Below are 27,399 nucleotides of genomic sequence, written 5' to 3' on the forward strand. Positions count from 1 at the left end.
TCTGGACCTGGCTCAAGAGGCTGGGATTTCAACATATTTTTTAATACAGGACTTTATCTTGGCAAAAATAAGAATAAAATAAAGTAAAAGATACAACTTTTTCAAATGGAATAAAAGCATATGAAGCTTTCTATCTATATTAGGTAGATATTATTTACAAGAGACATAATTAAAACCTAATAGTATGTAGAGATAGAAAGTAAATCAATCAGCATATGCACAGACACACACATGCACACTCACACACACGAAACCCATACACCAGGCAAATGGTACCCAAAAGACAACTGATGCTGCTGTAACTGGGAAAAAAGCATTATTAGAGATAGAGTTAATCACTACTTAATGTGGCTCATGCCTGTAATCCCAGCACTTCGGGAGGCCGTGGTGGGCAGATCATGGGGTCAGGAGATCGAGACCATCCTGGCTAACACGGTGAAACCCCATCTCTGCTAAAAAAAAAAAATTACAAAAAATTAGCCGGGCGTGGTGGCAGGCGCCTGTAGTCCCAGCTACTCAGGAGGCTGAGGCAGGAGAATGGCGTGAACCCAGGAGACGGAGCTTGCAAGTGAGCTGAGATCGCGCCACTGCACTCCAGCCTGGGCAACAGAGAGACACTCCGTCTCAAAAAAAAAGAAAAAAAGAAAAAAAAAAAAGAACAATTCACCATGAAGATTTAACAAATTTAAACACATACATGCCTAACTATATATGTTCCAAATATATAAAACTTTTCAGATTATGAGAAGAAAATGATAAATGCATTATTGTGGTAAGAGATTTTAACACAATTCTCTGTAAGTGATACATTAGGCAGACAAAAGATTGCTAAGAATAAATTTGTAGACCACAACTAGCAACCTTTATCTAAGTGACACAAGGATAGAACCCTGAAGCCAATGGTGAGAAATTATAAAACCTCCCAAAGGTGTGTGGAATGTTTACAAATATGGATGATGCACGAGGCTAATATTCTACCAACAAAATTATCTGACCACAATATCCTGAAATTCAGAAGAAATGAATAAAGAACAATTCCAAAATGTGTATAATTGGATATTAGAGAATATACTTCCAAATAATTCAAGAGTAATTGAAGAAATAAATGAAAATTTAAAAGTAAAAAATGCATATAAAAAGCAATAATATAAAGCTTAAGCAGATTAGAGAAAAATATACACACTAAATGCATATTTTAGAAAAACGATTGAAATCATGAACGAAACATGAAATTTGAAGTTCTTCAGTATAAATCCTAAGAAAGTAGAAGAAAAAGTAATAAAGAGAAGAAATTAAAGAAATGAGTATAAGAAAAGCTGTTTTTTGAGAAGATAAAATAGAAAAACACTGATTACTGACCTAGAAAAAGAAAAAAACAGATCATCTCTCTCAAAAATGAAAACAAAGACATAAAAGTAGAATAGAGATTTTTTAAGTATAAAATAGTAATATAAAATGTTCATGCCAATAAATTTGAACTAGAATAAGATTTATAATTTCTTAGAATTTATAGTAAGAATCCTAAAGTAAATCAAAGAAAATATATGTGAATATATAGAACCACCTTAGAATGGAAAAGGATTATATAATCACGATGCTAGAGACAAACTTGTAATGAAAGAGATTAAGTTGAAAGATAATAAATTGGAAAATATAAACACTAAAAATTACACTGTAAGTTTAAAAATAACCTAAAATATTTTAAATTAAAAAAACTAACTAGGAAAATTTTCAATAAATATGACAGACAAATGTTAATATATTAAATATTCAAAAGAGTTATTTCTAGTACCTAAAAAGACAAACATCCCAATAGAAAATAGAAAAGGTATACAAGCACATAATTCACAAAAGTAAAAACCAAATTGCCATTGAATTATTGAATATATATATTTTTGAATATATATTGAAAAATATATATATTTTAATCCACCTTTGGCACACTAGTAAGTTAAAAAGCAAAAACAAAATGGAGAGACATAGTTTGCCCTTAGCCCAAACATAAATTTACAGATAATTTTAAAGAAATGTATAAGCATTGGTATAAAGATGCACTGTCACGTAATGTCGGCAGACACTTAACTTGGTATATTTCTGATAGCAATTAGAAAAAGTATAGGAACACTTACAACATGTACATCCTTTAGATTCAGCAATTCTAGTTCTACGATTTACCCTATGGGGAAAAAAGTCACGGATCTGCATAAAAGCCTATTTCTAGGGATATTCATGCCTACAAAAGAGAAAGTTTAGTAACAAACTACATAACAATGGGAAAAATTAAACCAATGAGCTTTGAAATCATTAAAAACAATGCTATAATGGCACAAAGATAGATGAATAGACCAACAGAACAGAGAAAAATAATAGACCCACACATACACCTGACTTACAACAAAGGCACCAGTGAAATTCACTGAGGAGAGGATGATCTTTTCAATAAATGGTGCTGGAGCAACTGGATATTAAATGGAAAAAATGAACTTTGATCTCTAGCTCACACCATACACAAACATTAATTTATGATGGATCATAGACCTAAATGTAAAACTTTCAAGCCTCTAGAAGAAAACATAGATGAATGGCTTTATGACCTTGGGGTAGGTATAACTTTCCTTTTTTTCTACCTCCCCTGCTCTTGTTGCCCAGGCTGGAGTGCAATGGGGTGATCTTGGCTCACTGCAACCTCCACCTCCTGGATTCAAGCAATTCTCATGTCTCACCCTCCTGAGTAGCTGGGATTACAGGCATCCGCCACTACACCCAGCTAATTTTTGGTATTTTTAGTAGAGACAAGGTTTCACCATGTTGGGTAGGCTGGTCTCGAACTCCTGACCTCAGGAGATCCACATGCCTCGGCCCCCCAAGTGCTGGGATTACAGGCATGAGCCACCGTGCCTGGCCGGTAAAACTTTCTTAAACTGGAGACTAAAAGCTTTAACCACAAAAGGAAAAGAATTGATAAATTGGACTTTATTAAAGTTAAAAACTTCTGTTTACCAAAAGGCATCACAAAAAAATGGCACTGCACAATACAGGATGTTTAAACAGCCAGTAAGCATGAAAGGAGTACAACATCATTACTCATCAAGTGCATACTCATTAAAATGATAATGATACCACCACATACCCACTAGAATAGTTGCAATTTAAGAAACTGATAATACCAAATGTTGGTGAGGATGTGGAAAAATTGGAACTCTCCTACACCACTGGTGAGAGTGTCAATTGAAACATACACCTACCCTGAGATATGTTCTTCCTAGGTATGCAAGAGAAATGAAAACATATGTCCACAAAAAGACTTATACAAGATTGTCCACAGTAGCTTTATTCATAATAGGTACAGAAAATGAAAACAACCCAAGTATTTGTCAATAGGAGAATGAATAAAGCAAATGTGGTATATTTATACACTAGAATACTATACAGCAACAACGAAGAAGAATGAACTATTGGTACATGCAACAACATAGATGAAGCTTTTAAAAATTATGTTGAGTTAAAAAAAGCAGATCCAAACGGGTACTTTTTTAAAAAAAAAATCTGTTTATACAAAATTCAAGAATAGGCAAAATAATCTCTGGTGAGAAAAGTCAGAATAGAGCCACCTATCAGGATGTTGAACGGGAAGGGGCTCAAAAGCAACTGTGGAGTGATGGAATGTTCTATGTGCTGATTAGGGTGAGGCTAATAGATGCACACAGATGTAAACATGTATTGAGATGTATATTTAATATATGTACAATTTCTGTACATAAATTATACCTTAAATATTTTAAAGAGATGCTGTAGAGAATATTTAATAATATAGGGAAATATTAACATTATTTTAAATTTTAAAATTTTTATTAAGTTGTTCATTCAACAGACATTTGTTAGGCATCTACTAAAAGCCAGACATTATCCTAGGACACAGAGAATAAAAATGAATAAAATGGAAAATATCTTTAACCCTTGGCAGCTTACCTTCTAGTGTGAGGTTTGTTATACAATAAGTACATACATTCAGTATAGTGTAGGTATTATTTTGTGTATGTGTGTGTGTGTTTATCTGTGTATATGCTCATTCTTGCCAATATATGTTTAAAATACGTGTAGAAAAAAGAATGGAAAATTTTAACGATGGCATCTGTTTTGGTGATTTCAATTAATTTTTATTATTTTCTTTGTGCTTTCATCATTTTCTACAATGAGCATGCATTCCTGTCATAATCAGGGAAAAAACATTGCTAACAAAACTCTGAATGCAGACATATTGGTTCCTGCAGTTTCTCAGCAGAGGGAGAGCCACAGCATGCTCCCTGAGAACTTGTAGCTAGTGAGTTTCAACAGCTGTGTAACACCTGGAGCATCTGCCTACAACTTGAATGAATCTCTTCCAGGCAATTGATGCAGAAAGTTTTATTAAGAAAGGAAGGAGAACAAAAATGTGGCCAGGAAAACTTTAATTGGCATCATGAAATGGTCTCTGTAGGGATTATTTACTAAGCCAAGATTTTTCGCTGAACATTAGGTCAAAGTCATTAAACCAGAGCTAGGAAAATATCTTAACTGCAGCGGAATGTTTGCCCAACCTTCTAAGTTATATCCTTCTGTCATTGACTTGTAGAATAATACCCTTATGTAAATTCACACAACTTAATTTCCTACCTATAAAATGGGAATAATCATCCCTATATTAGAGGTCTACCACAGTTTTTCACATAGCTCTCACTGACCTAAATTATATTCTGACATCAAAAAATTAACAGTAGAGCATGAACCCAGCTCCCCAACTGACCACAGTTTATTTCTCACTTAAATCCCTGCATATGACACACTCCTGATTGCCAAACTCTATGCTAGGCAAAAGTTACTCTGTGCACATATGTTGGGATTTAGGTTACTTAGAAATCTATATTCTACAATTAATTAGATAATTAGATACAGAATAATTAAGTGAGACATTAACTCTGAAGTGTTAAATCTTGCTGTACATGCATCATCATTTCTTTATATCCCAACACATAAAGGCATTCAGTGATGTGAATCTGTTTCACGTGTAAGCCCTTACTTTCAGAGCAAGTAAAGTGTCTAAATGTATTCCAGGTAGTGCTGACATTAATTGTAAAATATACAGATATAGAAAAAACATATGAATGACTGGGCCATGAGGTGCCCAGATATTTGGTTAAACATTATTCTGGGTATGTCTGTGAGGATATTTTTGGATGGGATTAACCTTTGAATCTGTAGATTGCCCTCTAACAGAGGAGAGTCTCATCCAATCATTTGAAGGCTTGAATAGAACTGAATAAGGCTAAGAGGGAATTTCTTCTGCCTGACTGCCTTCATTCAGGGACATGGGTTTTTTTTTCTTCTTTTGGACTCAAACTGAAACATTGGCTCTTCCTAGGTCTCAAATCTGCCAGCTTTCTGACAAACAACTACACCATTTGGTTTCCTGGGTCTCCATGTTGTCAACTGCAGATCTAGGGACCTGTCTGCATTCATAATCACAAGAGCCATTATAATAAGTTTTTTATACTTAAATATTTTATTTGTTTTATTTCTTTATATATACTATTATTCTGTTTCTCTGGAGAAACCTGACTAATCTATATTTGGTAGTGAGAGGGGTTCTAGAGGAATAGAATTTTAAGAAGAGTTCTCTGAACTAGTTCTTGGGTTTCTGAAATTGGCTAATCTGATTATATTTAAAGACATTAATGACTCAATTTCCAGTAGTAAAGAGAGCACTGATAGTGGTAATGATCTGGCAATAAAGATACACAAAATAGTATCATTGGATATTCCTAATTTATCACTTACAAGAAGCAACTCTCTGGGTGACTGTATATTTCAAACATTTTTAGCAAACTAATGCATACAATAAAATCACCTGGTTGCTCCTAATGTCACTGGACAAAGTAGGGAAAGAAAAATATGAGGTCAGAGATTTTAATTCCTAGCTCAAAAACCATATAAATGATCTGAAATCTTCTATGCATGCCTGAAGGAGACCCTTCTATCCTGTAGCTGCAGGGCTGAGATTGCTGAAAATCAGATTCAGAATCTCATCCCAATGACTAGCTAAATTACAACACACTATATATATATATATATATATATAGAGAGAGAGAGAGAGAGAGAGAGAGAGAGGCCCAAGCAAGCCTTCAAGTCACAAGTAAGTTGCATGAAGAGGTAGCCCAAATACCCATGATACCCTGTCCAGCTACAATGCCTTCTCTCTCTCAGCCTGCACTTATGACCTAATGAGGAGTTCACTACAATCAGTTGACAGAGCAAGAAAAGATTTGGAACTGGTTTATAGATGGCACTACTCAAAAGCAGGCAGTTGCAACATTGCATCCACTTTCCAGGAGATCCTTAAAGGACAATAGTGAAGGAAAATCCTCCCAGTGGGAAGAAGTTTGAGCACTGCACTTGGTTGTTTACTTTGCTTGGAAGGAAAACTGGCCAGACGTGGGTATCCTCAGCAGAGGAGGATTTTAATAATCTAGTGGATAGGATGACCAGTCAGCATGATGTTATGTAAAAGAAGACGTATTAACTTTATATCAGTATTTAAGTGTTAATTTTACATTACAGCATTTTAAGTTATTGTGTATCAAAAAGAAAAGTCAATATTACTTAAAGGCTCTACCTCCCCTTTGGGGTAAGGAGTTACTGTATTTTCATTTGTACACAAAATAGTTGTGTCAGGTTAGGCAGAATTATGACATTGTTATTGTCTTCATTTGGAGATTAAGTATGGGTTAAATAGATGTATATGGGTGCCAAGTTGACAAGGGTTGAGCCCGTGATGGATAAAGTTTGTATCAACTTGATTGGGCCACAGGGTACAGGGTACTTAGGTATTTGGTCAAACATAATTTTGGATGTGTCTGTGAGGGTATTTTGGGATGAGATTAACATTAGAATCAGATTGAATAAACAGAGGGTGGGCCCCATCCAATCAGCTGGAGGCCTGAGTAGAACAAAAGGGCTGAGTAGGAGGGAACGTCTTCTGCATGATGCCTTCAGGTAATCAGTTGGGTTTTCTCCTACCTTTGGACTTGAACTGAAACATTGGCTCTTCCTGAATTTTGAGCCTGCTGGCTTTTGTACTGGAACTATACCATCAGCGCTCACTCGCATGCTCTCTCTCTCTTTCTGCCCCCCACCCCCATATATACATATATTTTTTTTTAATTTTTTTTTTTTTAAGAAGGAGTTTCACTCTTGTTGCCCAGGCTGGAGTGCAATGGTGCTATCTCAGCTCACTGCAACCTCTGCTTCCTGGGTTCAAGTGATTCTCCTTCCTCAGCCCCCCTAGTAGCTAACTAGGATTACAGGCACGTGCCACCACACCAGGCTAATTTTTGTATTTCTAGTAGAGGTGGGGTTTCACCATCTTGGCCAGGCTGGTCTTGAACTCCTGACCTCATGATCCACCAGCCTCAGCCCCCCAAAGTGCTGGGATTACAGGCGTGAGTCACTGCACCCAGCCATACATATATCTTATACACACACAAACGCACACATATACATATATATGTATGTTCTGTTTCTCTGGCGAATCCTCATATACTTACATATATATGTATGTGTATATATGTATGAATATGTATGTATTTGTATGTATATATACACATATGCATAATTTAAACAATAGTAATAAAGATTTTTAAATCACTGTGGTGGCTAGAAACATTATGTCTCTAGATCTGTCAAATATAAGTGGTGTTTTTATAATTTACTCATTTGGCAGGTTTTAATCTTCTAACTGCTAAAATGACTGTTAACTAGCTATGTGAATATACTACCTCATAGAATTCATCTGTAATTATTGGATCTATTCCAGCTTAGTTTTCTCTAGAAAATAAATTATATAAGTAAGATTCTTGTGACTGTCTTTATGTAATTACTTTTATTAACATTTCCTTGTGGGTTACTCATCTCCTTGATCTCTAAATGTTGGAGTATTCCAGTGTTTTAACCTTGGACCAATTTTTTTTTCTATCTAAACTCACTCTCTTTATACTTGCATCCAGTCCCATAGGTTTAATTACCATCTTTTTACCATCCAAAATTTACTTTCCCAGCACCGACATTTCCTTAGACTTTAAGCACACATTCCCACTTATAAGCCTCATGAACATTTCAAAATTATTTTTTCTAAAACTGAGCTCCTGGTATTTGCACACTGACTCTCCCTCTTTTCAGCCACTGGCAATTCCAATCTCCCAGTTGCCTCTTTATCCTTAATAACCTATTTGTCAGTAGACTCCATCAATTCTTCCTATAAAATATATTTAGAATCTGACATCTGCTGCTACAACCCTGGCCCAAGCCACCATTACCTCCTGCCTGGACTATTGCAACATTCTTATAACTGCTCTGCTTATTTTTTTCCCTTGACACCAGTCAAGCCCACTCTTAAGAAAGCATCTATCCAAAATCCTTTCAAAGTATAAATTATATCATGTCATTCCTCTGCTCCAAAACTTCAGTGCCTCTAATTGCAATCAGAGAAAAAGCAAAATACTTTTCAATTCTTTTAAGTCTATATTCATCTGTGGTCTTAGAGAAGTAGATGCAAAGACGGGATTAAAATTACAAATATAGAAGTTACATCAACAAAATGGCAAACTGGGAAGATCCAAGCACTCATTTCTACCCAGAAAAAAATAAACAGTTAGAACCTCAATAAAATGACTTTTTGGCAGGGGATGGTGGCTCACTCTTGTAATCCCAGCACTTTGGGAGGATGAGGTGAGTGGATCACCTGAGGTCAGGAGTTTGAGGCCAGCCTGGTCAACATGGTGAAACCCTGTCTCTACTAAGAATACAAAACTCAGCCGGGCGTGGTGGCACACGCCTGTAATTCCAGCTACTCAGGAGGCTGAGGCAGGAGAATGGCTTGAACCTGAGAGGTAGAGGTTGCAGTGAGCTGATATCATGCCTCTGCCCTCTAGCCTTGTCAACAGAGCAAAACTCTCTCTCAAAAAAAAAAAAAAAAAAAAAAAGCAAAGAGAAGACTTTATAGGATTCTTGGAAACCAGTGAAAGATCTACAGCAACCAAGCAAATAACAAATCAAGGAAAAGCTACATGCAAAACAGTAGAGAAATTTCATGGTGTTTTACTCATCTTGTTCTTCCCCGTTCCCCATGTGGTGCAGTCTGGAGGAAACAGTGACCTGGTTCCCAACCCTCTCCCATTAACCAAATTTTCACCTTTCTAGCCTGTCTGTGGACTGCCTGAAGTATTGCTCTTTGTACTGACTCAGAGCCCAGACAGCCAAAAAGCAACTCAGATTTCTGGCTAGAACAAGCAGTGGGAAGCAGTGAGAAGCAGTGAGCATGGTTCCTGAAAACTATAAGAGGACTATAGACCCACAGACACTTGGGCAAGAGATTACTGATTGAGGAATACAATAAAATGGCAAAGGCCCTGAGAAGAATCAGGGGTGAGACTCTTAAGCAAATTAAGACATTTAAAAGTAGCCATGAATATAGGGGAATTGGAGGGGGAAAAAGCATACACATGGCCCATGGAAGATGCATGCCCAAAAATTTCCTGAGAAGACCTTAAGCCTTTGTGCTATGCTAATTGCTGAATGTCTTCTCTTAAAAGGAGCCAGTCTGCAAAGACTAGTGAAGGTGGCTGTTTCCCCAAATGCCCAACTTTCAACAGAAAGTCACAAGGTATACAAAAAAAAACACACAAAAAAGCAGGAAACTACTACACATGCAAAGGAGGAAATAAATAAATTTTCAGAAACTGTCCCTGAAGAAACACAGGCATCAGACTTGTTTGACAAAGGCTTTAAAACAACCATCTTAGCCAGGCATGGTAGTGCATGCCTGTAATCCCAGATACTCAGGAAGCTGAGACAGAGGATTGGTGGAGCCCAGGAACTTGAGACAAGCATGGAAAACAGTGAGACAGACAGACAGACAGACAGAATGAATGAATGAGAGAGAAAGAAAGAGAGAGAGAAAAGAAAGAGGGGAAGAGAAAGAGGGGAAGAGGAAGAGGGGAAGAGGAAGAGGGGAAGAGGGGAAGGGGAAGAGGAAGAGGGGAAGAGGGGAAGGGGAAGAGGGGAAGGGAGGGAGGGAGAGAGGGAGGGAAGGAAGGGTAAAACAACTGTCTTAAATGTGCTTAAAGACTTCAAGGAAAACATGAAAAAAGAGCTGAAGGAAATCAGGAAAATGACTTACGAAAAAAATAAGAGAGAATTTTTTTCTCTCTCAGAGAGAAAATTATAAAAAGAACAAAACAGATATTCTAGAGCTGAAAAACATAACTGAACAGGAAAATTCACTAGAGAGTTTCAACAGCTCACTTGAAACAGGCAGAAGAAAGAATCTGTGAATTTGTGAGTTTCAAGTCAGTGAAAAATTTATAATTTTAATAAAATTAAAATCTTAATAAATTTTATAATCTTATTAATTTAATTTTTAATTAATTTTAATTTGATTTAATTTATTAATTTAATAATTTTAACAAAATTAAAAAATAAGATGGCCCACTGGACGCAGCCATGTGTAAGAGCTTCCACACAGAAATGGAGAGGACTGGCACACTCCTAACATCTTCAGAGGGAAGTCACTGAGAGTGGGCAGAAGGAAGACACAGAAGCTGGGCTGAAGCGGGAGGAAGCTGAGAACCCTGCATGGGGCTACCATGCACCAGGACTCATTTCTGACCCAACTAATCTGGAGAAATGGATGAGTTGAACTGGCAAGGAGCAACCCCGCTCTCACCAGGAGCCAAGATTCTGAAATCTCGGCAGAAGGAGACCCTTCGACCATGAGTTGACCTGCTCCACTGCGTGACACTGCATGGAGCGATGTGTAGTGTGCAGACTCCGATCTTAGAGGTCAGATGTGGATGCTCAGGGATTCACCGAACTAGATTCCTGACTGATTGACCAGCGGGTGGACTCTGGGGAACACGATTGAGAAATGCATACTTCGGGAGTGAAAACTGGCCCCGGGACAGGAGGGAGTGTGGTGCAAGCTGTCTTTTCCGTGAAATCCACGCTGTGTCCGGCAGCGTGGATTTCATGGACCTTGTTCCACTGTGACAGATATTGCCACTCTGAGGTGGTGGGTCTGGAGTCTACTCTGAACTGCTGCTTAGAGAAGTGGTAAGGGCAGCACCCCAGCTGATGCCTAGTCTAGGATTTGGTGCTGGTGTGTCTGTAGCCCACCACAGCTAGGGATACCCATTTCCCAAAGCTCAGCTTGCTCCCTTAGGAGACTTTAGCCCCAGGGGAACTGTTCAACCTGAACTCTACAAGGTGGTCTTGCCCATCAGATAGGGCCATCCAACCTGAGGACTCCTTGGTCTGCTGGCCTCTCCCAGGGCTCCAGCCTGGCTGTGCCTGCTTATAGGGTAGCCTTGGGTGCCCTGGGGGCCCACACCATAGCTCCTGTGCTGATGGATCCTGCCTGACTGATGGGGAGCTCCAGCTGGGCAGCCCCCACAGCCACACACCAGCCTGCCAGCTCCCTCCCCACATTACAGACTTCCCTGGGCCCACAGCAAGCCCCCACATCGCTTTGCTGGCACTTATGTGCACAGGTGGGTTTTGCCTTCCTTGTCCCGCCAGCATGTGTGTGTGCATGCACCCTGCCCTGCCACTGCTGCAGTGGGAGTACACTCTGGCACCCCCACACAGAACTGCCATTGTAGTTGGAGCCAGCCCCACAAGTGCCCCACCCTTGCACCAACGCTGCTGCAAGAGTGAAACTAGGCACAGAGAACAGCTGACCTTCCCCCTACCCTAAGCAACCACCCCTGCCTGCTGTACACAAATAGCACACACAGACCTGCACCTGCCAGCTCCCCACCCCCAAGCTAACACCACACCGCCACCAGCACAACTGCACCAGCAAGACCCCCCAGCCCAACCCCCAAGGCATGCTGCCTCTGCCACTGTGAGTGAACACAGGCATGGAAGAAGGCACCCCAGCATCTACTACTTAGGTCTTAGGAATTGATTTCTTGATTTCTTCTTAATTTTATTATTAATGAGATATTATTAATAAGCACATTATTAAGGTGCTCCAACACAGGAGCTCCCAGGTTCATAAAGCAAGTTCTTAAAGACCTTCGAAGACACTTCAAAGACACTTAGATTCAGATAAAACAGACTTTAAACCAACAATGATCAAAAATGTGAAAGAAGGGCATTACGTAATGACAAGGGATTCAATCCAATAAAACTTAACAATCCTAAATATATACACAGCAAACATTGGAGCACACAGATTCATAAAGCAAGTACTTTTAGACCTACAAAAAGATTTAGCCACACAATAATAGTGGGAGACTTAAACCACTACACTGACAGCATTAGGTGGATTATTGAGGCAGAAAACTAACAAAGAAATTCAGGACTTAAATTCGACGCTGGAAAAATTGGACCTAATTGACATCTACAGAATACTCCTCCATCCATCAACCATATTCTTCTCACCTGGACATGGAACAAACTCTAAGATCGACCACATGCCTGACCATAAAATAACTATCAATAAATCCAAGAATATAGAAATCATACCAACCATACTGTCAGTCCACAATGGAATAAAAATAGAAATCAATTCAAAGAAGATCTTCCAAAACTACACAATTACATGGAAATTAAACAACTTGCTTCTGAATGTCTTCTGGGTAAATAATGAAATTAAGGCAGAAATCAAAACATTGTTTGAAATAAATGAAAATAGATACAACATACCAAAATCTCTAGGATGCAGCAAAAGCAGTGCTGAGGAAAGTTTATAGTGCTAAACACCTATATCAAGAATTTAGAAAGATCTCAGATTTGGATCTAACATTACACCTAGAGGAACTAGAAAAAAAAAAAAAAAAAAAAGAACAAACTAACCCGAAAGCTAGAAGAAGAAAAAGATTACCAAAATCAGAGCAGAATTAAATGAACTTAAGACCTAAAAACCTATACAAAGGACCAACAAAACCAAAAGTTGGTTATTTGAAAGAATAAACAAGATCAATAGATCATTAACTAGATTAACAAAGAAAAAGAGAATATCCAAATAAGCACAATCAGAAATGACAAAGGTGACATTTCAATTTATCCCACAGAAATACAAATATAAAAAATCCTCAGAGACTATTAAACCATTATAGCCATCTGATCTTTGACAAAGTTGTCAAAAGTAAACAATGGAGAAAGGACTCCCTAGTCCATAAATGTTGCTGGAATAGCTGGCTAGCCATATGCAGAAGAATGAAACTGAATCCTTACCTTTTAAAATATATAAAAATCAGCTCAAGATGGATTAAAGATTTAAATGCAAGACCTCAAACTATAATACCTCTAGTAGAATTCCGGACATCAACCTTGATAAAGAATTTACGATTAAGTCTTCAAAAGCAATTGTAACAGAAACTGAAAAGTGGAAACTAAACTAAAGAGCTTCTGCACAGCAAAAGAAACTATCAACAGAGTAAACAGACAACCTAGAGAATGGAAGAAAATATGTACAAACTATGCATTTGACGAAGGTCTAATATACAGACTCGATGGGGAACTAAACAATGCAACAAGTAAAAAACAATAACCTCATTAAAGGGTGGCCAAAGAACATGAATAGACACTTCTCAGTAGAAACCAAATGGCCAGGAAACATATGAAAAAGTGTTCAATATCACTAATCAGAGAAATGCAAATAAAAACTACAATGAAATACCATCTAACAGGCAGTATGGCCATTATTAAAAAGCCAAAAATATCAATGAAAAACACCATATTAGTAGAATGAAGGGTAAAAACTCATTATTATCTCAATCAACGCAAAAAATGTTGACGAAATTACTGCCTTTTTATGATAAAAAAAAAAACACTCAATAAACTAGGAATAGAAGGAAACCACCCCAACATAATGAAGTCCATAAATGAAAAAGCCAAAACTAACAGCAAACTCAAGGATGAAAGACCAAAAAAGCTTTTCCTCTAAGATCATGAATATGTTACTGAAGTCCTACCCAGAGCAATTATGCAAGGAAGATAAATAAAAGGCTTCCAAATTGGAAAGGAAGAAATCAGATTATCTCTGTTGCAGAGGACATTATTATTTATTGGGGCATATCTGTGAGAGAGAATGGGTAGAGAACTGGAAGAATTTGAGAGAGCCATCACTATAGAGCTAGTCTGAACCTAAGTAAGGGAGAGAGGAAAAAAGGTTGGGTGCAAGGATCGTAGACCTCCATGCAATCTAAGGAAGGTTTAGCAAGTACATTTGCCAACGTCACCCATTAGAGAAATCCCCATTGTCTCCCAGAAATGGGTCTACTGTAGTATTCCTGCCATACTTAGTTGTAAGCTAAAAGCAGTTCTGAGAAATATTGGCGGGTTTCGGAATGCAGCAGCTGGAGCCCATCGTCAATTACACTCTCTGTAGTAGGAGGTCAACAAAGTATATTCTCATTGCCACCCCAAAAGCCTTACATAATATGCATCCACCACTGTCTCTTGATGCCCTAAACTTCTTCCTCTTGAACCCTTTTTTCCAGCCACACTAACCTTGGCAACCCTTGACAACAGTAGGCATATTCCCCTGCAGAGCCTTTGTACACATTACCACACCTAAATTTTCTTCTCCCAGATACCCACATGGTTTGTTCATTCACTTCCTCCAGGTCTTTACTCCAATATCACCTTCTCAGTGAAGCCTGCCCTGGCCACCCCATCTAAAAGTCCAACACTTCGCTACTCATCCTCACAAATGTACACACACATTTTTATTAGCAATTATCACTAAAAAACATATTATACTCACTTATTTATCTTGTTTCTTTTCTATCTCCCCTACTAGACTGTAAGTTTCATGTCAGCAAGAGCTTTGATTTGCTTGGTCATTGTTGTTTATTCAGAAAGTGGAATACTGTGTTGAATATATTAACCACTCAATACATACTTGCTGTATTAAAGATTGAACACAGAAGAAAAAAGGGTTTTAAAATAATACATTTATTACTGGTGTACAGATGAGTTACTACAAGAAATCCAGAGGGACATTTTGGCAGCATTTTTTTCAGTTAGTCCAAGTCTCTATGTACACTTGGAAGGAAGAAACTTCATGAAAAATCTATAATGTAAATGTTTCTCAAAATCAGAATGGTTTTTCATGACAGAAATCAAGAAGTCTTTCAAAGATAAAAATGACAAAACTAAAAAATAATCTTCAAATGGCACCAAAACCAGCCTTCAGTAACTTCTTTGACCAAGAATGGAACAATTTGTGCATCAAAATAGTTACTAAAAGCAATTAATTTGAACATATTGACTTATTTTTAAATAGCCATTTTTTTGTGTGTAATTATACCAAAAAAGGAAGGAAAGAAAGAGAAAGTCAAATAAGGGCAACATCAAAAACAAAAACCTGACCCATGGGAAACCAGTAGGAAAGACCAGGAAACTAACATTTTACTGAAGATTTGTAATTTAAATACAAAGATTCATTGCTTAACCTAATTTTAGGATAACCAAATAGTTCTGGTGGATGAGAAAAAGTCTCTCTTCTCAGAAAACATTGAGCTAATCCATGAAGAAATGTAATAACTTTTCTAAACCATCATTTTGCAACCCCTAGTGAAACATCATCAGTAGGGAAAACCATTAAAGGATAAACTGAGGGCTGGGTGCAGTGGCTTACGCCTGTAATCCCAGCACTTTGGGAGGCCGAGGCGGGTAGATCACCTAAGGTCAGGAGTTCGAGACCAGCCTGGCCAACATGGTGAAACCCTGTCTCTACTAAAAATACAAAAATTACACGGGTGTGGTGGCATATGCCTGTAATCCTGGCTACTTGGGAGACTGAGGCAGGAGAATCGCTTGAACCCGGGAGGCGGAGGTTGCAGTGAGCCAAGATTGTGCCACTGCAGTCTAGCCTGGGCAGCAAGAGTGAAACACCATCTCAAAAAAAAAAAGGATAAATTGATGGGGAACTTATAATGCAAGTTTCAAGCCATCGCCCATTAAAACGAGCGACGAATCTTAGCATCACTAAAGGCTGAACAAGCAGACATTTGTGTGCCTTCTGTTGTTATGATGCAATACAAACACAAAGCATCACCTATGAAATTGGCCAAGAAAGCAGAAACTGAACTTAAGCAAGCTCTGTGGCTAACTTCTGTGTACGAGAAATATGAGGAATAGAAGAACAAATTAGGTGGCAGCCCCAGAAAAAAAACAGACCAATTCAAAACGTGGCATGTTCTGTATGACAACTGATCCAGTTTCTGAAACAAGTAAGTAGCATGGAAAAAAGGTGAGGAGATATTGTTCTAGAGAGGAGATATTGTTTTTGCTTAAGAACACTAAACAACAAAATATAATGTGTAGAGTTCTTCTGGGATTCTGCTTTAGACAAACTAAATATAAAAATACTTTTGAAGGCCATTGAAAACTTCTGGTTGTGATCTGGATACCAAAAGACATAAAAGAGTTGTTAATAATTTTGCTAAACATGAATAATGTCGTACTTAGTTCAGAAAATATCCATATTTTAGATCCACACCTAACTTTGGAAAGGAGAATGACATGACTTACTGAATCATACGGAAAAGGGGAAAATAGATAAAGCTAGTGGAGCAAATTGTGATAATAATTGAATCTGTATAAAGCATGTATAAAGGTTTATTTTACAGCTCTCTATTTGTGTATGTTTGAAGAATTTTATGATAAAATTGTAAGTGTTTATTCCAATTAATTCTAATGAATAAGTGTTTACTATAAGTTACAATTAAATTATCTACTTAACCAACTTATACTCCAAAATATTTATTCATTTCATTAAGGGAAAAATATAGCATGAAGATATTTAACCTTAAAACAGATACTTGGAAGATATGATATCCATTAATTCAACCTATATTTATTGAGCCTTTATTATGAATCAAGCGTAGTCCTAGATGCTACTACAGAGGTGAGTCAAATTAAATCCTCTTCCTCCTAGAGTCTATATACTAGGAAGAAGGAGAGTACTAGTAACAAATAAAAGATAATAGTAATGCCATAGTGATGAATAATCACACACTAATAAGTGCCATGAAGAAGATAAAGCAAGGAAAGATGACAGAGGAACAAAAGGAATGGAGGCTATATGGGAAAGGTGGACAGGGAAGGACTTTCTAAAAAGGTGAGGCTTGAGGTTGAATCTAAATGATAGGTAGGTTAGGTACATGCATGCCTTATGGGTCTGGGTGATAAAGGGGCATGGAGGTGGGGAAGATCAAGTATGAAAGCACTGAGTTGTTTAAAAAAAAAAAAAAGCAAGTTATATGCAATGGACAGTGAAATACAAGAGTGAAAAGAGAAGGTAAGCAGGTAGGAGGAATCAGAGGGCCAAGTACAGAACAAATCATGTAAAGCCTGGTAGAGCCATGGTAAGGCATTCTGATTTTATTCTACATATGACAAACCACTGAAGAACCCAAAGCAGGGGATGGTCATGCTTAGATTTAATATTTTCAAAAAATATACACTGCTAGATTTAGATTTTATGTATCTGTGTTCATGGCAAGATTAGCCTAAAACTTTCCTCTTATTGCCTTGAATGGTTTTGTTGACAAAGTTTATTAGCATCATAAAATGAAGCTGAGAAAATTCCTTCATCTTTTGTTCTCTAGAATATTTTGTATGAGACTAGAGTTATCTGTTCCTTGAAGAATTTATAGACATTGACTGTAAATCTGCCTGACCTTGATGTTAATTTCTGCACAGACTTCAGTTTCAATTTATTTTGTAGTTACATATCTCTTCATATTTTCTAGTTCTTTAGTTAAATTTGGTAAGTTATATTTTCCTAAAAACATACCCCATTTCTGAAGATTTTAAAAATATATTTACATAGCCTTATATTTCTGACCAATATAAAATAAACGGTTACATGAAATGATTGTTAATAAGTAGCAAAATATATGAAACAAAGTTTGTAACACATTGAACATCAGACAACAAAGAGGAGTGACCCCACAGAGATAGAAAACTAACAATATGAACATTATTATTGACCAGATTATGGCCTTGAGAGAACTTCCAGGATGCAGCACAGGGTGGAAAATCCCATGTGGCGTGTAGGGGACTCTCAGAGTTTAGAAAGTAGAGCTGAGTCCAGGGAGACCAAGGTGGCTACAGTTTATGGGCAGAGGACCAGAGAGGAGAGAGTAGGAGCACACGAGAGAGAACTCCAGCGATCTGCAAACTGCCCACTAGCAAAGCATAGATGGGCCTAAATATGTGAGAAAACTACCCCAGGCCAAAGAAAGAATGTCCCAAAATGAATAAAGGGAACAGTGTGCAGAGCTCACACAGGGCTGGGAATTGTGCCTATTACCACCAGCCAGTCAGGAAAGCCTCATAATTCATGGTACATTAGGTAGAACATTCAGAAGAGTCTTGCTTTCATAGTGGAAAATGATTAACTCCAGATTAAACACTGCTCTCATCCTACCTAATAAATCTTAAAAGCAAAAACCAAAAGAATCAAACAATTTCCATGTAATTTAATAGTCTATCAGAATAAAACTCAAAAACGTTTCTAGAAATGCAAACGTATCCAGCAAGAAAGTACAATTCACAAGGTTTGGTATCCAGTCAAAATTTACTAAGTAAGCAAAGAAGCAGGAAAATATGACCCATAATGAGAAGGAAAATAAATCCATCAAAACCAACCCAGCCTTGGCATAGGTATTAGAATTGGCAGACAAGAATACAAGAATAGTTATAATTGTATTCTATAGGTCCAAAAAGTTAAAGAATCAACATACTAAACAGAGATTCAGAAGACAAAAAAATTCAAATCAATAGTCAAATGCCAATATTTTTCAAAGATCCATGAAAGTGATAAACCTCTAATCTAATGCTTCTCATTTGGAGGTGATTTGCCAATGTCTGGAGATATTTACAATGGAGAGTACTGCTGGTATCTAGTAGGTAGAGGCCAAAAATACTACTAAACATCTTATAACGTACAGGAAAGCCCCCATGACAAAGAATCATCTAGTATTTGGTTTCCTGTTCCTGCATTAGTTTGCTTAGGATAATGACCTCCAGCTGCTGCAAAGGACATAATTCAGTTCTTTTCTATGGCTGTATAGTATTCCATGGTGTGTATGTACCACATTTTCATTACCCAGCCTATCATTGACAGGCATCTAGGTTGATTCTTTGTCTTTGCTGTTATGAATAGTGCTATGATGAGCATATGAGTGCATGCCTCTTTTTGACAGAACAATTTATCTGGTTTTGGGTATATACCCAGTACTGGAATTGCTGGGTCAAATGGTAGTTATGTTTTAAGTTCTTTGAGAAATCTCCCTACTGCTTTCCACAGTAGCTAAACTAATTTACTTCCCCACCAGCAATGTATAACTGTTCCTTTTTCTGTCCATCCTCACCAGTACCTGTTATTTTTTTACTTTTTAATAGTGGCCATTTTGACTGATGTGAGATGGTATCTCATTGTGGTTTTGATTTGCATTCCTCTGATGATTATGATGTTGGGTATTTTTTCATATATTTGTTGGCAACTTGTATGCCTTTTTTTAGAAGTGCGTGTTCATGTCTTTTGCCCATTTTTAATGGGGTTATTGGTTTTATGTTTGTTGAATGGTTCCAGTTCCTTATAGATTCTGGATATCAGACCTTTGTCAGATGCATAGTTTACAAACATCTTTTCCCATTCTGTAGGTTTTCTGTATACTCTGTTGATAGTTTCTTTTGCTGTGCCAAAGCTCTTTAGTTTAAATAAACATGAATTCAAACTAGATTACTGTAAGCATGCTAGTGGTAATCCAGGGAAACCACTAAGAAAATAACTCAAACTTCAGAAAAGCTTCATTATAGAAATTGTTTGAGGGCAACTTGACATGATTTCTTATTCAGGAATGGCCCAGAAAGAGTGCCATTGATCTCTCTCTCACTTGGCCATAGTAACCCAGATGGGATCTTTCAATATGGAGGGCAGTTGCCTTCGTGGTTTTCCACTTCCTCTACCTGCCTTTGGGAAATCTGTTTGGAAACTTGCATTCACAGAGCAAAATATCTGCACAGACTGGACCAATCATTATTGAGCCAAATCAGGCCAGAAATATCTCTCAAGGATCTTCAGAAAGATGTAATGGATGGCCCAGATTATCCAAATTGTGGTAAATGAAAAGATTAAAGACATCAATGACTGTTCAAAGAACAGATAGCATATGGTGTCCAATAGCTTCATTGAAAGGACATGAAAGATGTGAAGACTGAGAGTAGAGAAGGAAAATTTTGAAGGGGAAAATAGGTAATTCAAAAATAATAGTTGGAGTTATCAATATCCCATTTTCTTTTTCTTTTTTTTTTTTTGAGATGGAGTCTTGCTCTGTCACCCAGGCTGGAGTGCAGTGGTGCAAACTCAGCTCACTGCAAACTCTGCCTCCCAGGTTAAAGCAATTCTTGTGCCTCAGCGTCCAGAGTAGCTGGGACTGCAAGCACCTGCCATCACACCAGGCTAATTTTTGTATTTTTAGTAGAGGCAGGGTTTCGCCATGTTAGCCAGAATAGTCTCGAATTCCTGACCTCAAGTGATCCACTCACCTCAGCCTCCCAAAGTGCTGGGATTATAGGCATGAGCCACCACACCCAGCCAGTATCCCATTTTCAATAGTGGGTCAAAAGTAGGCTGAAAAGCAATAAGAACACTAAAGAAAAACTATAAACTAACCCTACCTAACAGACATCTATAGAACAATGTACTCAAAAAGATAGAACACAAATTCTTCTCAAGTTCACATGGATGATTCTCCAGGATAGACTATATGCTAGGTCATAAACCAAGCCTCAACACGTTTAGGAAAGTTGAAATCATACAAAGTATGCTTTCTAACCACAGTAGAATAAAAGAAATAAACAATACAAAGAAATTTTGGAAATGCACACACATTGAAATTAAACAATATACAATTAAATGACTAATGAACGGAAGAAAATCATAAGGGAAATTAGAAAATGTGAGATTAATGAAAATGAAGATATGTCATACCAAAACTTATGGGGCACAGCTACAGCAGTGCTTAGAGAGAAATTTGTAGGTATAAATTCCTATATTAAAAAAGAATAAACACCCCATATCAATAACCTAATGTTCTATTTTAAGAAACTTGAAAAATAAGAGGAAGCTAAATTAAAAGCAGAAGAAAGAAAAATTTGAGTTGCAATAAATGAGACAGAAAATAGAAAAATAGGGAAAATCAATAAAACAAAAAGTATTTTATTAAAAAGAACAACAAAACTGACAATCTTTTAGCTATACTGACCAAGGGAAAAAAAAGAAGACTCAAATTACTAATTCCAGAAATGAAAGAAGAGACATTACTATTGACCTTACAGAAATAAAAAGAAATATAAAAGAATATTTTGAACTATGGTATGCCAACAAATTAGATAACCTAAATGAAAGGAGAAATTCCTAGAAAGCCAGAAACTCCTGAAATGGACCAAAGAGAAAATCTAAAATCTGAATAGACCTGTAACAAGTATTAATTTTAAAAAATGAATTAGTAAGAACGAGGCCTAAATAGTTTTACTGGTAAATTTTACTATATGGTTAAAGAATAGCTAACACCAATGCTTCTCAAACTTCCAAATAATAGAAAAAGAGGTAACACTTCCCAGCTTATTCTAAGAGGTTGGTATTACCTTGAAAGCAAAAGAAATCACAAGAAAACTGCAAACAAATATCACTTATGAATATATTTGCAAAATTTCTCGACAAAATACTAGCAAACCAAATCCAACAACACATAAAAAGGATTATACCCTTTGATTAAGTGTGATTTATCACAGGACTGCAAGGTTGGTTCAACATATGAAAATTTGTCTATATAATAATCCACATTAATAAATAAAGCAAAAACCCACATAATCATCCCAACAGACACAGAGTCTGACAAAATCCAACATTTCATAATACAAACACTCAATAAACTAAAAACAGAAGGTAACTTCTGCAACCTTATAAAAGACTTCTGTGAAAAAGCCACAGCTAACATTATATTTAATGCTGAAATGTTGACAGATCTCTCCTTAGATGAGGAACAGGACAAGGATGTCCAATTTCAGCACTTCTATCCAACATTCTAATGGAGGTAATTAGACAAGAAAAAGAAATAAACAGCCCTTTGATTGGAAAGGAAGAAGTAAAACTATCTTTATTTCCAGACTGTGTCTTGAAACTCCTAAGTAATTCACAAAAATCTATTAGAACCAATAAATGAATTTATCAGCTTTCAGGATACAAAATCAACATACAAAAATGAATTATATTTCTATGCACTAGCAAAGGACAACCGTATTAGTCCGTTCTCATGCTCCTATGAAGAAATACCCAAGACTGGGTAATTTATAAAGGAAAGAAATTTAATTGACTCACAGTTCTGCAGGGCTGGGGAAGGCCTCAAGAAATTCACAATCGCGGCAGGAGCAAGAAGCGCAGAGCAAAGCAGTTTGAGGGGGAAGCGTCTTATGAAACCGTCAGATCTCACGAGAATTCACTATCAGGAGAACAGCATGGAGGTAACCACCCCCATGATTCAATTACCTCCCACTTGGTCCCTCCCATGACACGTGGGGATTATGGGAACTGCAATTCAGAATGAGATTTAAGTGGGGACACAGCCAAGCCATATTAACAATCAAAAATGAAAACAAGTGCATTTACAATAACATCGAAATAATAAAATACTCAAATAAATTTAACAAAATAAGTGCAAAGCTTATAATATCAATTATAAAATGTTGAAAGAAATTAAAGAAGACCTAAATATATGGAAAGACATCCCATTTTTATGGATCAGAAGTCTCAGTATTATTAAGATGGTAACACTCCCCAAATTGATCTACAGATTCAATGCAGTTGCTATTAAAATCCCAACTGACATTTTTGCAGACACAGACAAGCTGATCCTAAAACTCATATAGAAATGCAAGAGACCCAGACTAGCCAAAACAATCTTTAAAATAAAGAACAAAATTGGAGGATTCACACTTTTTTGTTGTTGCTGTTTGTTTGAGACAGGGTCTCGCTCTATCACCCAAGCTGGAATATAGTAGTGCAATCACGGCTCACTGCAACCACAAACTCCTGGGCTCAAGCAGTTCTTCCACCTCAGCTTCTCAAAGTGCTGTTTACAGGTGTGAGCCACCATACCTGACTTACACTTCTTCATTTGAAAATGTATTACAGCTGGGCGTGGTGGCTCATACCTGTAATCCCAGCACCTTGGGAGGCTGAGGTGGGCGGATCACGTGAGGTTAGGAGTTCAAGACCAGCCTGGCCAAGGTGATGAAACCCCATCTCTACTAAAAATATAAAAGTTAGCGAGACCTGGTGGCATGCGCCTGTAATCCTAGCTACTGGGGAGGCTGAGGCAGAAGTTGCAGTGAGCTGAGACCGCACCATTGCACTCCAGCTTGGGTGACAAGAGTGAAACTCTGTCTCAAAAAAAAAAAAAAAAAAAAGACATATAGATCAATGAGTGAGAATCAAGAATCCAGAAATAAATTTTAAACATTCACTGTCATAGTCAATTGATTTTCTTTTATTTTTGACCAAAATCATTCTTTTTTTTATTATCACCAACAATGTGGAACAATGTCGGTAATAAAATACTCCTTCCTGCCAAGGTAAACTGCTCCTACTGACCTCTCCCTTCTTTGTATGGCATTGCACTGCACTGCACATATACCTGCACATGCAGAAAACCTAGACCCAAATAGGCATTGGAAATATGTGAAGTGTTCATATTAGCCATCTAGACAGCCCATGTTACCACATCCTCTCCATTCAATTTTCTTCTGTAAACATATCTTGAGTAGTCAAAGTCAAACATACCAAAAAACCCACAGCAATGTGTATCTTCCTAGAATTATATTTATCTCAAATAAAGATTCTTATCCCAACTAGTCTCAAAACCATCTCCAGCGGAAGCCATTGGCAACTGACATCCAATGCTATAATTTCCGTGTGTTCACAGGCTCACCAGGAACAATTCTTGCTCTTCTTCTGTGCCTGGGCCATCTGGCATGTGCTCAGAGGGATAAACACCAAGGGATCTTTAAAGCCCAGCCATGTGTCAAAAAATCACATGGACAATATCACACTGTAATTTTTGATAAATGTTTCCTGGACAGGGCAACAATCCTTGACTGTATAGACGCCAATCCAGATTTCCTAGGATCTGGCTGACTTTCTGTCCAATGACACCTGGACAGTGGTCTGCACCTGGGGGCCCCCAATAGAGTATTGATCTTCAAAGGTGGAGTTCTGCAGAATGTCAGGAGGCTCCTAGGGCTCTGTCAGAGTCATCTTTGAGCACTGCTTGGTAGCTTTCTCAGTCTGAAACATCACTCCATCCTTATGGAGCAGAATATATTCAAATAATCTCTTGCAGGGAATTATTGCACCGTCCTCTCATCCAGCACTGCATGTGCTGGTTCAGACTATCCTAGGAGAATGGGGCACAGCTGTTGCAACTGTTACTCTGCTGGTACACAACCTGGTGACCATCTGATTTTCAATGAATGGCTATGAAATTTACCCATGTAAGAAACCTGTACATGTACCCTTTGAACCTAAAATAAAAGTTGGAAATAAAATAAAATAAAAAGTTGAAGAAATTAAAGAAATAAATAAATAAGAATATTAAGACACTACAATAGGGAAAGAATACAACAAACGGTGCTGGGACAATTGAATATCTACATGCAAAAGAATGAATTGGAACCTCTACCTTACACCATATTTAAAGATTAACTCAAAATGAATCGTAAACCCAAACGTGAGAGCTAAAATATAAAATTGTTAGAAGAAAACATAGGAGTAAATACTTGTGACTTGGGGTTAGGCAATGATTTTTTTTTTTAGATATGACACCGAAAGCACAACTGACAATATTAAAAATAGATGAATAGAACTTTATCATAATTAAGAACTTTTGTGCATCAAAGGAACCATCAATAGAGTGAGAAGGCAACCCAGGGAATGGGAGAAAATATTTGCAAATCATACCTGATAGGGGATTAATATTCAGAATATATAAAGAACTCCTAGAAATCAACAACAAAACCCAAACGACTCAATTTAAAAAATGGACAGCAGCCTGAGCAACATGGCAAAACCCCATCTCTACAAAAAATACAAAAATTAGCCGGGCATGATGGCACACACCTGTAGTCCCAGCTACTAGGGATAAGGGGAGGGGCGCTGAGATGGGATGATCACTTGAGCAAGGGAGATGGAGGCTGCAGTGAGCTATGATCTGGCCACCACATTACAGCCTAGGAAACAGAGTGAGACCCTACGTTAAAAAAAAAAAAAAAATGACTTGAACAGACATTTCACTACTAAAGGAGATAGACAAATGACCAGTAAGCACATAAACACATTCTCAAGATTATTAGCCATCAGAGAAATGCAAATAAAAATCACAGTAACATACCATTTCATATTCACCAGACTGGCTATAATAAAAAAAGACAGACAAGTGTCAGTGAGGATGTGGAGAAATCAGGACCCTCATGTATTGCAGATGGAATTTTAAAATGGTGTAGCCATTTTGGAAAACAGTTTGGTAGTTCCCAAAAATTTTCACAGTTATCTAGACCCTCAAAATTTTCAGAGTTATTAGCCGGGCATGGTGGCAGGTGCCTGTAATCCCAGCTACTAGGGAGACTCAGGCAGGAGAATCGTTTGAATCCAGGAAGCAGAGGTTGCAGTGAGTCGAGATCGTGCCATTGCACTCCAGCCTGGGCAACAAGAGCGAAACTCTGTCTCAAAAAAAGAAAAAAAATATATCAGAGTTATCTAGACCCAGTCCATTCTTAGGTATATATCAGAGAGAAAAAAATATATATATACACAAAAACTTGCATATAAATGTTCATAGAGGAATTATTTATAATAGCTCAAAAGTGGAAACAATCCAAATGTTCCTCTATTGGTAAATGAGTAAACAAAATGTGGTATATTCGTACAATGGAATAGTATTTACCAGTAAAAATTAATGAACTATTGACACATTCCATAACATAGGTAAACCTTGAAAACACTAGTTACAAAGGTCATATATTATAAGATTTCACTTATATAAAATGTCCAGAATAGGCAAATCCATAGAAACAGAAAGTAGATAAGTCATTGACAAAGTCTGGGTGGACCTCAGCCTCTCAAAGTCCCGGGATTACGGGCTTTAGCCACTGTGCCCAGTCCAAACGCCATTTTATAGGAAATGCAGAGGACATGGGAGCTTGTTCAAATACTCATGCAGATGTAATTAACAATATCTAGCTTTCGGCCGGAACCGCCATCTTCCAGTAATTCGCCAAAATGACGAACACAAAGGGAAAGAGGAGAGGCACCTGATATATGTTCTCTAGGCCTTTTAGAAAACATGGAGTTGTTCCTTTGGCCACATATATGTGAATGTATAAGAAAGGTGATATTGTAGACATCAAGGGAATGGGTACTGTTCAAAAAGGAATGCCCCACAAGTGTTACCATGGCAAAACTGGAGGAGTCTACAATGTTACCCAGCATGCTGTTGGCATTGTTGTAAACAAACAAGTTAAGGGCAAGATTCTTGCCAAGAGTATTAATGTGCGTATTGAGCACATTAAGAACTCTAAGAGCCGAAATAGCTTCCTGAAACGCGTGAAGGAAAATGATCAGAAAAAGAAAGAAGCCAAAGAGAAAGGTACGTGGGTTCACTAAAGCGCCAGCCTGCTCCACCCAGAGAAGCACGCTTTGTGAGAACCAATGGGAAGGAGCCTGAGCTGCTGGAGTCTATTCCCTATGAATTCATGGCATAATAGGTGTTAAAAAAAAAAAAAAAAAAAAAAAAGGACCTCTGGGCTATTAAAAAAAAAACAATATCTAGTACAATTTCTATAACGAAGCCAGGAAAAATGCTTATTTTAATTTTTAAGAAAAACAATATTAAAAACAACGAGTTGATTCCCTATCACCCTTCAAAGAGAGCCAAATTTTTAAAGCATCATTATGAACTCACATATTTAATTTCACTTAAGATTAGTATAAAAATTGTAATTTGTGTTTTTCAAAAAAATTTTCAACTTTGTCTACATTTTCAAACTTATTGGCATATAGTTATTCATAATTTTTGCTTATTATACTTTTAACATATGTAGGATCTACCTGGGTATGTATAAAAATGTGCCCAGATATACATCCATGATTTTTTACTCTTGTAGGTATGTTTTATTTCAACAATAAAAGTTATTTAAAAATAAAAGAAAGAAGGCACAAGAGAGTCTTCCTTAGCCTGCTTAATTTACCCTTCATTTTTTATTTTAGGAAATGTTGCCTTTTGGTAT

The 27,399-nt window shown here is 37.3% G+C and overlaps 1 pseudogene; it reads right to left on the reverse strand.

Moving 5' to 3' along the window:
- Positions 1-24,043: 24,043 nt before the first annotated feature.
- LOC129042046 (mammalian ependymin-related protein 1-like) lies at positions 24,044-26,284 on the reverse strand (annotated as a pseudogene).
- Positions 26,285-27,399: the final 1,115 nt, after the last annotated feature.

Source organism: Pongo pygmaeus, chromosome 7, assembly GCF_028885625.2.
Source record: "Pongo pygmaeus isolate AG05252 chromosome 7, NHGRI_mPonPyg2-v2.0_pri, whole genome shotgun sequence".
Classification (NCBI taxonomy): domain Eukaryota; kingdom Metazoa; phylum Chordata; class Mammalia; order Primates; family Hominidae; genus Pongo; species Pongo pygmaeus.